We start from the raw sequence: 14,411 nt of genomic DNA on the forward strand, positions 1-14,411 counted from the left end.
CAAAGATATGCAAAATACAACTCAAATTTGTTGGGTCTTAGGCCATATGACTGGTAAAGCTCAAAACAAATGAGAACTTCTGCTCCGTACTGGAAGCACAGGACACAAACCAGAAACCAGCAAACAAGGCATTCTGAGTTATTATTCACTTGGTGTTAAATACTTATGATTTTGGCAGAGATCTATTAGTCCCTTGAACCCTGATGTACAGCATGCCTACAGAGCTATGCCTATTTAAAGGCAAGCAGCAGCTGTCTGTGGCTCTTAATCAAGAATAATGCCTGAGAATAAATCACTGCCTTTTCAGAGACTGCGTTTTTCAAATAATTGCAATTCCTGCTCTTTCTGCCCCATCCCTAAAAATACGAGGTGGTTCACAGAAGAGAGTTGCTTACAAGAACAGAGACATATGGATGCACTGCCTCTCTCGGCAGTCTGCAGTTTCTGTTTTTTAAAAAAAGGCACGAAGTGAGCCTGTAAACAGATGCAAACAAGTTTAGAAGCAGACTAATTCAAAATTTCAAACTGTGTCAAAACTTTCCATTCATTCTGCCATGGTAAAAAGCCGACAGTTTCTCCCAAGAGACCCACAACATGCCATTCTCAAGGTCCATGGCAGGAGTACTTCCTGCATTCAAAACGCCTTGCAAAATGTGAATTAACACTTTCTTTTTTATGTCACTGCATAAAGATTTTTGCCATACTCTATTGGGACTCTATGGCTGCAATGCTGTACAAGTGAAATGGTGTGTATAGAAAAAATGTGTGCATGGCTCTCTGCCATCTAGTACAGGAATCAAACATGACACCGTCTATACCGTCATACAGCACATGGACTTGTTCAGTGACCGGGCTATCAGGGTAGTTCAGGGACTATCTACATTAATGTATCAGTGTTATGACAGTTCCCCCAAATAAGTCTGGAAGTTCTAGATCTAAAACTATAATTCACAGAGAAATAATTCCCTGGGGAAATGGGATATCGGTTAAAACAGTTTAAGTCCACGGTATAAAGTATAAGCTGAAGAGCCAGTGTTTGGGATGAACTAAATCAGTTTAGTGAAGTTCACTGAACTAGTTCAGAAATCTCTGAAGTAGTTGCCATAATTGCCAGGTGAACTAAAGATGAATTAAGTTTATTTTGGGGTAGAACTCTGAATGATTTCTAATTCAGCCTCACATTCACTCCCTCCCAATCCCCCCCAGCAAGCGGCCTGGACTCTTAGCTTTCATAAAATAAACTAAGTCAATCAGAAAGGAAGAAGAAAGTTAGAAAGCAAAACTAGAGGCATTATTCTACGGCTTATTTGGCAGGTGGGGGCTGCTGCTACTAAGGACGCTCACTTACTGTTGCTAAGCAATCCAAAGAAAGGTATGTGAGGCATTTCCTTATCTGCCCTGCTGAAGAGATGCAGTCTCTTCCAACAGGAGCAGCTTGCAGTGAGAAGTACAGGGACCAGGAACAAAGCAGACAATACCTTCTGCCTTTAACAGCTGTGTGGTTGGCACAAACTGAACAGCGTAAGCATTTTCTAGCATGAAAATACAATTATGGGGAAAGCTTCAAAGGCTGACATACATCTGTAATACATCTTATTAGTTACCCATAGCCCCTGATTTAACTTTTGGACCATGTACTTCAGTACAGCAGCTTATAACATTTTGAATACTGAAAATATTTTGCAAACAGTGAACTTTACTTTTTATGAACCACAAACATATTATGGCTGAACCTGATCTGAACTAGTTTGTTTTGTTAAAGGATGAGCAGGAACGGCAACTAATTCCTTTTTGAAAAGGATTGTCTTGAACCAGAACTAGTTCATTTTTTTAAATGAAATTGTAAGTGTTTAAGTGTCCACTTGTTTCATTGCAAAGTAGGATGATAAGGAGAGAATCAGAAAAGGTGCCCCCCCCCAACAACCTTTCTCCCGACAGAGGAAGAATACTGACAGCAGGGACCTAAACCAAAGTAGGGCACTTTCCAAATTTGTTAGGTGCTAAGGATTCGTATAGCGGCAATGCTTAAGTGTCCAGAGTATTTTTGCAAAGGAGACAAATGGGAAGAAAATCAGAACAACTGGTCATGAGCCATGGCCTCATTGGCCATGTCCTCAAGACTTCTTAGCAGCCCTGCCAGGTGCAGTGGACACCAACCATCCAAGCTAATACCTAGACATATCTTGCATGTATAAAAGGAAGCATAACACCATGTGCATTATTTTTCTAAATAAAATTGTGTTCTTCCTTAGCAGATGGTTGGGATCTCACAATGCTAAATTTGTAGCCAAATATATTTGCTACCATCCAAAAGAGAAAGAATGGAGGGTGTAAGTTAGAGGGGAAAAGATGCTGCTTTGTAAACAAATAATTTCTAGATGGATCTGGCTCCAAGCAGTATTTTAAAATGAGATTTGGCTCTGCATTGTGTCTGGTGGTGAAATGATGTAATTATAGGTAAGAGGCAGAAATGCTTTAGCTGAAACTGAAATTGATTGCATTCACCCCAGAAATGAAAACATCAGTCCAACCCTTAGCTATGGAACACCCTTTAGAAAAATTAGCAACCCCCATTTCATTGTCATGAATTCCAGATTTGTCAGCAGGATTAACCACTTAACAAGTATAATATGAACACATATTTCTAAGTTAAGAACTCAGATGCTGTATGAACTTTTGCCCATAGTTGTTGCTGTTTTAAATCACTAAGCTGTAAAATTTTAACAAATAAGGGTTTATATAGCAATGGTAAAATTTACAGCTTGATAACGAGGATGCTGAAAAATACTATCACTCTAAGAAAAAGAAGTCTAGCATTGCTCTGCCTTATAGACATTATCTAAAGAAAAAAAGACCACAATCACCACATTAGGTGAGACACATGTATCCTGATATGACGCATGTTTACTTAGAAGTTACATTTTGCTGCCTTCAATGACCTAAGTGTGCACAGGACTGCAGCCATACACCCTGATCCTATGTTTGCTTTTTTCAAAAGGAAATTCCACCGAGTTGAATAGGACTTATCCCCAGTAAGAGTATTTAGGACTGCACCATACTTAACTAGTAAACTCAATTCCTTGCAGGCAGAACTCAGGGAGACATGCCCCCAAATATATATATGTGAAGTTAGCGTTATTAGTCTCTAGACATAGAGCTAGATGCCAAGTGCTGCTGCCTTCTTGAGAGTCAGAGATGAAATTTATATACAGGCGGTGACCATTTTCCATGGGGGTTCTGTTCCCGCCCCCTGCCCCACTTTGGCGGAGCTCATATAAGTGTGCCCCACCCTCCTATGCCCCGCCACTGTTCTGACGTCTTCTGGGTCGAAAAGGACCCATGCATTGGCAAACATGTGTCATTTGGATGTGCCTATAATGGTTGCCGCCTATAAAATAATTATGCATATTTTAACAGCTAAGACAAACAAAACCTTCTTCATATATATGGCACTTTCTGGCATCACATTTTTACTGCTGAAATACATCTGCTGTATTATTCAATATTACGTATTACATCTGAATAAAATTTCAGTTCTTTAAGGAATCATAAATTGGCAGGTGTACCAAGACATAGAACACTTCTAGCTATCTGTTTTGTGAATCTTCGTACAGTTCCTATCTAAGAGATCGAGCTGGTTATTCACGTGTGGGAGAAATGTCCTCCAAGGAAAAGTGTTACAATGCAAGTGGAGGATTGAAAGGAAAACATGTCCATATGAAAAATAGGGAACACCACACACTATTACATCATTACGTTAAATAATTCAATAATTATGGTTTCAAGTAGTAATGAAGTGCATGGTGCTCTCAAAATAACTGAAAGGCACCACCAAATAAGTCTTGTGTGTCAGTAAAGCCATCCTCTTTTTATTGTAATTACTCAATGCCAACAATATTTACAGAGGAAGTATTCAGTAATGATTATTGCATAGCTTACTCACAACATTCACTGTCGTCAATTGGGAGTCCCAGATTATCCTTCACCTTGAAGAATTTGCAGGCATTGCTGGATTGTTCACAGGCCCTCAGTGGTGCTCTCTTTCAAAAAAAAATAGAACATTTTTTGAGTAAGAAAATCTGTATGCTGTACTTGACAAATTGTCAATAGGTTTCTATAAGCTTAAAGGAACAAATGTAATTAAGACTGGGGATCTCACTCCTGGCTCCCAAGCTTAATGACTGGCTGTGCTTGCAGTTTCGATTTCCGTGCCACCACAGCTGAGATGGGACTTGCTTGGTAAACACATAAAACACATATGGCTCCACTACAGCAAAGTAATCCGCAAAGGTGGGGCTTTATATTGTCACGATATCGGCATTATATCTGTGCTTCATTTAGTACACAGGGGTGAAGGGCCACCCACACATAAGCATGTGCATGGTCAGAGCTGTTATTTGGAATACGTCATAAGTCTGCATGGTACTGTACAATCTGAAGCAATAAGTGCACTGTACAATTCTGCAGTGCTGTGAAAATTTCCACTTGGCTATCATCCAGACCCACCCACTAAGAAAAACACTTACAGTATAAAGTGCAGCAGCAGTTAAAGAGCATTCAGTATGTTCACAGATTCCCAGCTTCAATCCCAAATAAGGAGGATTGTTATATTTTGCCTGAACCATGACCCTAGTTTGTTTTTCCGTATTTGTTATACTACCTCCCATATATGAGAGACACATATTCTGTGGTTCGGGAATTTCTGCTAGTGGATGTAAGGAACATGACAAACATGCAACTTCTAAGTGCCAAACTAGAATTCCACCCTCTGGTCATTGTACCAAATTACTCCCCTCCCCCATGTACATTATGTGCAGGTACATGACTGAAGTGTGGAGAAAAGTATAAATACCAAACAGTTTGTTCACTAATATTTTGGAACAGGTGGTGTGAGTTTATGGCTAAGGAAACAGCAAAATCTGCAGTTAAAATTCACCTAATTTTATGTCAGAATGTAAGAACCTTTGAAGTCATGTTATACTCTCAGATCATTGGTTCCACTGCAGTGCACTACAGAATATTCCGCAGGCACAGAATCCAACTGTGCTACTACTGCACAGAAGGATGGCCCAGCACAAAAGGTATCAAAGCGACTTACAATTATAAAAGCATACCTAATACAAACCTTTAAACACACACACACACACACACACAATTATTGACTGAAATGGCTCATCCATCACCCTTCAATGACATCTGAAAGCAAAATGTTTGCAAAGGAAGTGGTATGTGTGGCAACAGAACTTGCCGGCAGGCCACTTCTCATATTGGCCCAAGTGGTAAACTAATTGATGAACAGGACTGGGCCTTATGTATTTCCTCTACTGCAAGAAAGCTAACTAGTACAACTACAAAATTGAACCAGTTATGGTGGGTCTGTATCTTTCATTTCTTTATTTTAGCATAAACAAGTTTTTCAACAGTAATAAAATTTGATGGAACATACCATGCTTCAAATTATAATATGAGAGACCAATGTATTAACAGTTGGAAATGATGTACCAGCAGCACTATAGCATTTTCCTTTTCAAGCAAAAGTATTTTGCTATGAGGAGAAGGGAGCTCCTAAGCTTGATCTGAAAGCCAGACAGCTGTGCCTAACAATGCTCTACTCTCTTGGTATTTGCACAATACCTCCCTCTTTCAGTCCTGTGAGGTGCTCTGTAATTTGGTTGTTCTAATTCACAGTTCAGGTAGCACTAATAAAAATGCAGTTACAAACGCCAGCAACCATGTTCCCATTTAATTTTTCATATTATCTCATCACTAATCCTTCATTCGCTTGTATACACTAGTTCACTTCCTCTTCTCTTTTGCATGGAATAAGCCTTAAACAGGTTGACTCATGTTCCAGTGACACCAGGCAGAGATGAAACAAGGCTTTTTTCAAGTGCATGCCATTCACATTATTTAATATGCATAGTATGCATAATCTTCAACACATTTCTAGGGTTCAAAGTAGTGATAGATAACGAGGAACACTCGTTATCTGAAATTTCAGTTATCCAAACACAAAGAATTATATCTAAACCTTGCTACACGAATAGCTGATTCAGATACCCACACTACCTGAGTTTCCCTACTTCCTTGCTTATTTGTGTTTTGCTGGTTGGAGACAGGCATATTGGGCAAAAATCATGGCGGGAGAGATATCAGACAAATCAGGCAGCATGAGAGATCAGACAGGGAGTAGTTTGTCTTTTGCTGGTTGGCTGCAGCAGTTTGGGGCAGAAACCCAGGAAGGAGAGAGATTGGACAAATCACAGATTAGAAATATTCCCATAGAAAATAATGGAAATAATCAGCTTGTTATGTGATCGGTCACCTAATGAATGATTTCCTAGGAACGCACTGTGTTTAGACAGTGGAACCTGCATGTAGTAACTTAGTGTCATTAATTCCAATGGGCTTACTCCAAGTAGGACTTAGTTGACCACAACCAAATACATTTGTGGATCACTTATTTCTATTCCAAGTATGAAACACACACTGCACATCATTAATGCATAAGCTGCACTAAATTTAATTAAAAATTCCAGTGTTCACTCCACATCCCACTGCTGAAAGCCAAAGAGACACAGGGGCCACAATCCAACCAAGTGTTAACTGAAGCTTATTCATTGGGTTCAACTTTGCATTGCACTGTGGTCAGGGCATCTTATTACCTACTCTAAACACTGCTAGTACAATGATTATCCGGTCTCTATGATTAAGCAGTGTCTATTTATCAAATTTGTTAGTTGCTTTATTTTTTATTATTATTTTTTTTACCGAAGGGGAGGAAGGAAGTCCAAAGCTCAATAGAGCTAATGTTATGTATGAGATGTATTAACACAATGAATGTATTGGAATGTATGTTTGACGAAAACTAATAAAAAATTAAGTTTGGGGGGGGGGAATTTGTTAGTTGCTTTATATTGCCCAGGGCCACCAAAAGTGATTTATAACCAAAGAGGATTCCCAGAAGAGGTATGGATGCTCCCATCTGCCTAGGATGTAAAGGCTGCCATATTGCACAGTGCAGCCCAAGGTAGAAAACCCACAACCCTCAAGTTGTTGTTGGACTACAATTGCCATCAACCTTGACTACTGGCCATGCTAGCTGTGACTTCCAAACTAGGCTGCCTCAGTGGGCTGCTATAAAGCTAAGTGCATTGTGTCTCAGGAAAGCCACCCATTCTAAACTGAGGCCCCTCAGCATCTCATATTAACTGAGATATGAGGAGCATAAGACACATCTAGGTGGAGCCTATTAGACATAAACAACTTTCCTGCAATTTCTGGTTTCCGTTCGCAGAAGGGCTACTGACATGAAGAGGTGGTCAGAACCTGAGTGAGAGGTGAAAGGGAAGATGGGAAAACTGACAGTTGACTGTACCCTAAGGCTGCAATTCTGTTCACAAATAAGCTATTAAATCCCATTAAAGTCAATGGACTCTAAGAAGCCTCAGCAAGATTGCAGCTTACAATAACTTGTACCTTTTTATTGCTGGGGTCTGCTGTTTTGTTGACATAACCAGCTATTATTAAAATATCAGAAGTCCAATACAGGAAGAATTCAAAAACCTGAATTAAAAAAAGAACATTTTTGCATCCACCTACTCACAGTACTTAGCACTTTTTATACACTCAGACATTCTGCTGGGCTAGATAATAGGAGCTGTCAATTCAATTTCACACCGTGCTCATTCCCAGGAGTATTTCATTGTTTTAGCATTTTATTTTATTTTTAAAAAGAGATCTCTTATTTTGCTTAGCATTTTTTAAAAGTACTATTAATGGCCAATTCTAATCCATTCCCCTCAAAAATTAAAAAAGCCAAGACTTTCCACTCTGAAGTTAGCAGCATGATCAGATTGATTTGCATTAGGCAAGGATGCGAAACTGCTGACCAGCCGATAGCATGTGACTTTATGTTATCTGGCTGCTGTGACTATAGGTGCAGTGGGTGCTCCTTGCACAGAGAGGTCACCAGGCTCACAGAAGCAAGGAAGGATAAGCAAGCCAAATCCAGCTTTGCTGAGAGCTTCATCTTTCACCCTTTCCTCATCATGTCTTATTCCCCAAGCCTTGCATCATTATTTATAAGCTGAAATTTCAGGGCCTAAACAACGCCCTCCCCAAGCAATGTACAAAATTCAGAAAAATATACCGTATTTTCCGCTCTATAAGACGCACCAGACCACAAGACTCACCTAGTTTTTGGAGGAGGAAAACAAAGAAAAAAAATATTCTGAATCTCAGAAGCCAGAACAGCAAGAGGGATTACTGCGCAGCGAAAGCAGCAATCCCTCTTGATGTTCTGGCTTTTGGGATAGCTGCGCAGCCTGCATTCGCTCCATAAGACGCACACACATTTCCCCTTACTTTTTAGGAGGGAAAAATGAGTCTTATAGAGCAAAAAATACAGTAGTAATATACAAAATCAAAGTTAAAACCTCTTATTAAAAATGGAGGGCCAGCATTAAAACACCCCCCAAAGCACATGTTGTAAATAACAATGATAGATTTATCATAGTAATTTACAACATGTTCTTGGGGGAGATGTTTTAAGCTCTCTCTTATTGACACAGAGATAGGGGGGTCACAAGTCTTTCCAGTGGCACTGAGTATCCCATGCGGAAGGAACATTCCTCTTTTCTTTGACCTGGTGTCTTATTTGTATGCTTGAGTAATACCCTCCTCTTCCTTCATTCACCATGCCAGGAATATAATTCACAAGTGAGCACATGCCCCTCAAGGTTTGGAGTTGATGACAGGAGGACTTCTGCATCTATGTTTCTGAGTCCCCTTGGGCAAGATATCTCAAGTGGGTTCCCTCAAAATATGAGAGACAAGGAGAGAACTGGGTTTCTTCTGCTGCTTTCAGCCTTCTCTTAAAAAAACCTGGTACATTTAAAAAAAAAACCAACAACAACAACCCACCCCTGCTTAAGTTCCTGGTATTAAAGGAGTTTTAATTTGCGTAGAGTCTTCTACAAAACATGAGACAGAGCACCTCTCTCTTTCACATTCTTGCCACTCTTTCACATTCTGTGAACTGGATAAGACACTGAGTGCAAACTAATACTTCCTTCAGTAATTCTCCAATGTATAGGGGGGGCAGGGAGTATATGTCTCTCATATGCAAGAGACTGTCCATGTCCCACTCTTGAGTCCCCCGTCTTAACTTCCAACCTTCTACACCTCCAAACTCAGTATTATTTTCCACTTCCAATTCTTGAACAAAAGGTTATGTGACAGGTGTTGATAGCTGAAATGGAGGAACAAACATCTCTTTAAAAGATGTTTCTCATTTATTTCTAATTATTCTTGTTAGACTGCAATAAAAACTGCTTAAAGCAGATTACTTCTTCTCGAAAGCATGCCAAAGTGCAAGTAGATAAATAGGTACTGCTCTGGCAGGAAGGTAAACGGTGTTTCCATGCGCTGCTCTGGTTCGCCAGAAGCAGCTTAGTCATGCTGGCCACGTGACCCGGAAGCTGTCTGAGGACAAATGCCGGCTCCCTCGGCCGATAGAGTGAGATGAGGGCGCAACCCCAGTCGTCCGCGACTGGATCTTATGGTCAGGGGTACCTTTATCTTTTTACAATTAAGAATATTTCTGTAATCAAGAGATTCCAAATGTAGGAAATATGGAGAGAGAAAAATTGTCCCTCAATCTCAAGCAAAATTGTTTTGATGCAAATTCCACTGAATTCATTAGAATTAGAAACAAGAATGATCAACCTAAATTTAAATAGTATCAACTAATAATAGGTTCAAATACATGAGCACAGGCAACCATACTTGGGACTTGATAGGTATTATAGGAAATATAATATGACTACTTTTTCAAATAGTAGTTAACAGAAAAGGTTGGAAATCCAGTGTGTGAAACCTTTGATATATAAAGTGATGCAACAAGTGTTTTAGCTCAATGTCAAAGCAAAGTATAAGCAACAACAGTTAACAGACCCTGTTGCTAATTTACTACATGCAGCGACATGAGCAGAACAATGATTACTCTGTGTAGAGTATTTCCTGCTAAATACTCCACCCAACAGTCAATGTCTCATATTTAAACACAAGATTAACAGAGAGAGAGGAAAAGATGCAATAAAACGCACAGCTGGCATTTCTACTTTATAAACTAACTAACCCACATCAAAAGGTGTTCCCCTCTAGCGCTTCAGCAGGTAATCTTCGGATTTACTGCCAAGTGCTGCTCCTGATTCTTAGCGCTCATTGTTCGAAACCGCTGGAATTTATGGTAAAGGCAAGTGTAGTCTCAGTAACATCTTCAGTGTACATCACCTTGAGTTGGTTGTTTAGAAGATGATGAATCAGTGATGACAGCAATAATAGTACAGAGGATACTAGTGTTGTTGTTTTTAAAGGATTGCAAATGCATGTAAAGATTTGTGATGGTTACCTCTGAGAGCGACTGCCATAGGAATTCAGTGATTCACCCACATTTAGATTCAAATGAACCCATCTCTCCAAACCTTCCCCCCAAACAATAGGTGATATAGCAGTTTTGAGTTGAAGAAGGGAAAGGTGCCAAGCAGCCTGTCTCTGGCCCATTCCTTCCAATCTAATTTAGGCTGATTTTACCAAGGGTTGGGGGGAGACACCAGATGAAGTGGGAGAGAGGGAAAAACAGAATTTCATCTAATGTGTAATTAGAACCACAGGATGTCATCTTCATAACAGAAGTTTCATTCCTCAAATAATTTGCAGTTGGACAGGCAAATGCACTGAGTGGACTTATTATACCAATGAGGCCATTTCTAGCACTGGTACAGTCCTACGAAAATCAAAACAGAGCCCAAACACCAAGCAGAGCTCTTACTTCTTATCTGAAAAGGGACAGGTGGTGCTGGTTTTTCAGTGAAAGAATGTGATACATCCATTGTCTTTTCTTTTCTATCTTAAGCATCGAAATGCTTTTACTGTCCCTCTTTTTCCTATGTCCAGAAAAAAAAAGAAAGAAAGAAAGAAAGAAAGAAAGAAAGAAAGAAAGAAAGAAAGAAAGAAAATCTAGCACTCTGGAGTCTGCTGTGATATATAATTATAATTCATTTTAAAATACTAATTTTAAAAGTTCACTAAAAATCTGCTATGTCTATTTATTTGGAAAGCGTTTGAACTTTATTATAGGGTTGGAATGAGAGGGAGAGGGAGAGGGAGAGGGAGAGGGAGAGGGAGAGGGAGAGGGAGAGGGAGAGAGAGAGAGAGAGAGAGAGAGAATGAATTTCTGGGGACCAGCTTCTGTTTGCAATGCCATTCTGAACCTCTCCCCTAGTGACAGCTTCTGTTCGGCTGTGATCCTTTAAAAAAGAAGAAAAGGCAGAAATAGCAGCAAATCTTCAGTGAGAAAAGCTGCCTGCCTCAGAACCAGGGGGGGGGGGCAGTATGGTGTTATATAGGTATGACTTAGAAAAAGATCTCTAAGACCTAGGGAACGAAACAGGAAAGATGTTCCGTCCCCCCCATGAAATGGTGCTAATCAACATCATGGCGCGCGCGCACACACACACATATATTAACAGTGAACTGAGGTGGAGTATCCTGACAGAAGATATAGATGTGTGGCACTGTGAACAGGAGCAACTCATGCTAGAAATTTTTGTTGCAGGTCCTACTTGCATTCTTTTATTTTCCAGAGTCTTATGGCTTAGGTTTTTAATGTGGAGGGTGGGGAATGGCAGCCGGCAGGGTGGTGGTGCTTATTTGACTTCCCAATGCAGAGGTCACTGCTGGTAAGGGCAAGGCAATAGGGAGGTCAGTGCAGTGCGGACACAGCGACAGGAATGCCAAATTAGCTTTGTTGCTGTACTTGTACCATGCTGGACTCTTCACCACCTCCCTCCCCCCTCCTCACTGACTGCAACTCCATACTGGGGAGCTGTGTAGGCAACACTGCCCTATCCTGCTTTACCCCACCTGGGGAGGGGGAGAATATGTCAATAGTGTACAAAACACACACTCTGTTCCCTCAAAATGGTTGTCATAATGGATCTGAATATATGTGGTGATGTGAGGGCAGATCTCTGGTAACAGTAATAGTTTTTATACTTCCATGACTCTCTACAGCTGCTGTTAGAATAACCTTTTCTTTGTTATGCCAGTCAAGTAGTGAAAAGAATAAAGGATACATACAGCATGTCCTAAGAGGCAGGAGGACACACACGTAAGCAGAATGGAAACAAAATCTAATTTTGGTTAACAAGGAGGTTAGAATTGCCTCCTCACAAGAGGGAAATCCTCACTTCTTGCCAAATTATATAAACTGGCAAGCTACACATACTGTCTTTTCGAAGAATCGTAACACCCCAAAACTTCAGTGACTAGCTCTGGCTCAACTCTATCTACTAGCCTGCTGACTTGGCATCATCTTCTTTTGAATTTTTATCCTGACTGAAATTACTTCCTGGAAAAAGTCAGTGTGCCGTGATTGGATACACAATTATCAGCTTCAGCTATGTCAACTGTGCATAATGTGATTCCCACACAAGTTGCTGCTTTCTTTTCCAGCTAAGCTACTATGTATTTTAAGTAGCTAGCTAAACATTTTTAAGGAAACTATATATAGTGGTTATATTTTCAACCATCTCTGCTTCACTCTCCTAATAGAAAAGTAGGGCTCCAACAAACATATGTATGTGCACGTGTGTGCGCGCTTCTGTGCGTGCAGACACTCGAAAGAGATGCATGCTTTACTGCATAATGTGGAATCTGGCATTGGGTTGGCTCCTAAGAAAACTTGAGGAAGTTTGTGGAATACAGGTGTCCTTCCCTGCCTTCTCAAAGGAGCCCCATGGCAACTCACCCCACATTTGGATCCCCTTGACACTTCCCCCATCCCAGATATGGTTTTATTGGGGGTGGGTGCATAGGGAGGAGGACAGTATAGGAAGTCTTCCTTCCATGTACTTCCTTAACTTAACGTCTTACGATCCAAGCCACCAACATTTTGTTTTACTGCATATGATAACGATTAAGGAAAATTTACACAAAGAATCTGGTGGGGGAAAAAAAGTATCAGGATTCTAGTTTACCCAAACAACTAGCTGTTGCCTATTGCTCTGAGCAACTAACTGGGAGTACATAAAACTGGCAAATTTTCATATTTTTTGTAAGCATACGACAATATTTTGCATTTCTTACGTCCTTCCACATATTGCAAAAAAAAAAAAGAAGTATAACTAACAAGTTACTAAACTAGTTAATTGATGCAGAATGGTGCATAAAAAAATATCTAGGCTAAGGGCTGGAAGATACAATCGGCAGACTCACACATAGGTCTCTTGATGGGTTGTACCACTTCACATAGGTCATCAAATGCTGAAATGCTCCCCTAATAAACTCTCTGCATATACAAGGTGGCATGTCAGGGAGACTGCTGGAGGCGATTTTAATGAAATGAAATGTTTTTACAGATATAGTGACGTTACTGTTTAAATTTAATACAGCTCTGTGAGGACAATGTGTACACCTGCATTGTGAACCACTACAAAGCAGCGTTTTCCTGCTTTTAATCTCCTGCCACCAGCATATTTTATATTGGAAAGGACCATCCTTCAGAGAGAGAGAGAGAGAGAGAGAGAGAGAGAGAGAGAGAGCGAGCTTCCTTTTCTATAGGCATGCTAATGCACCTGTTCAAAACTACATTCATTTACAAGTGATCAAAAGGCATATTAGATACTATATGCAAATCTGGAACTATATGCAAATGTACATTCATTCCCAGCCAGTCCTTCAAAATTAAAATTAGTCTCTACCAAGTGCATTACGTAGCATATTACAGGCATTCACAAGGGAGCCTGATGCCACAAGAGAGGTTAAGAGATATTCTTCAAATCACTTGTAATTTGCTTCACCTCTCAGTTGTTGCATAAGGGGAATATGGTTTGTTTGTTTATGCTGTTCATATGCTGATTTTTGATGCATTTTCAAAGCAGTATGCAAAAAAAAATTAAAGTATTGTTCATGCCACTCCAATCTCTGAGCGATGCAAGATTCCAGGGGTTTCAGGTGCATATTTCCTTTTCAAAATGAGGCACAGCAAAGACTCTTGGTGTCTTCATGATATATGGGTTATTTACATATACCTGAGCCTATGGTGGAGGGTTCACAGCATTAACAACCCAAAAGGGTCTTATTTCTACCACAGCTGCAGCCTTGGATACAAGCAGAAATCAGCCATGGCTTTCTCTCTGCCTTTTTCAGTCTGCAACTTATTTTTCCCTTCTAGGTAAAGGTAAAGGGACCCCTGACCATTAGGTCCAGTCATGACCGACTCTGGGGTTGCAACGCTCATCTCGCTTTATTGGCCGAGGAAGCCGGCATACAGCTTCCAGGTCATGTGGCCAGCATGACAAAGCCACTTCTGGCAAACCAGAGCAGCACACGGAAACGCGGTTTAC

At 40.3% G+C, this 14,411-nt stretch overlaps 1 protein-coding gene across 41 annotated transcripts in view; it reads right to left on the reverse strand.

The window, feature by feature from the left end:
• ATXN1 (ataxin 1) overlaps nucleotides 1–14,411 on the reverse strand; it is a 294,034-nt gene that overhangs the window by 64,726 nt on the left and 214,897 nt on the right. For 32 of the 41 annotated variants that reach the window (XM_083449365.1, XM_083449367.1, XM_083449387.1 and 29 more), the window contains one exon: nucleotides 3,944–4,040. The exons of the other annotated variants lie outside the window; for them this stretch is intronic. The gene's annotated coding sequence lies outside the window, so the exon portion shown is untranslated. The remainder of the gene's footprint in view (nucleotides 1–3,943; nucleotides 4,041–14,411) is intronic. 41 annotated transcript variants of the gene reach the window in all.

Source organism: Podarcis tiliguerta (genome assembly GCF_965153285.1).
Source record: "Podarcis tiliguerta genome assembly, chromosome: 7".
NCBI classification, from domain to species: domain Eukaryota; kingdom Metazoa; phylum Chordata; class Lepidosauria; order Squamata; family Lacertidae; genus Podarcis; species Podarcis tiliguerta.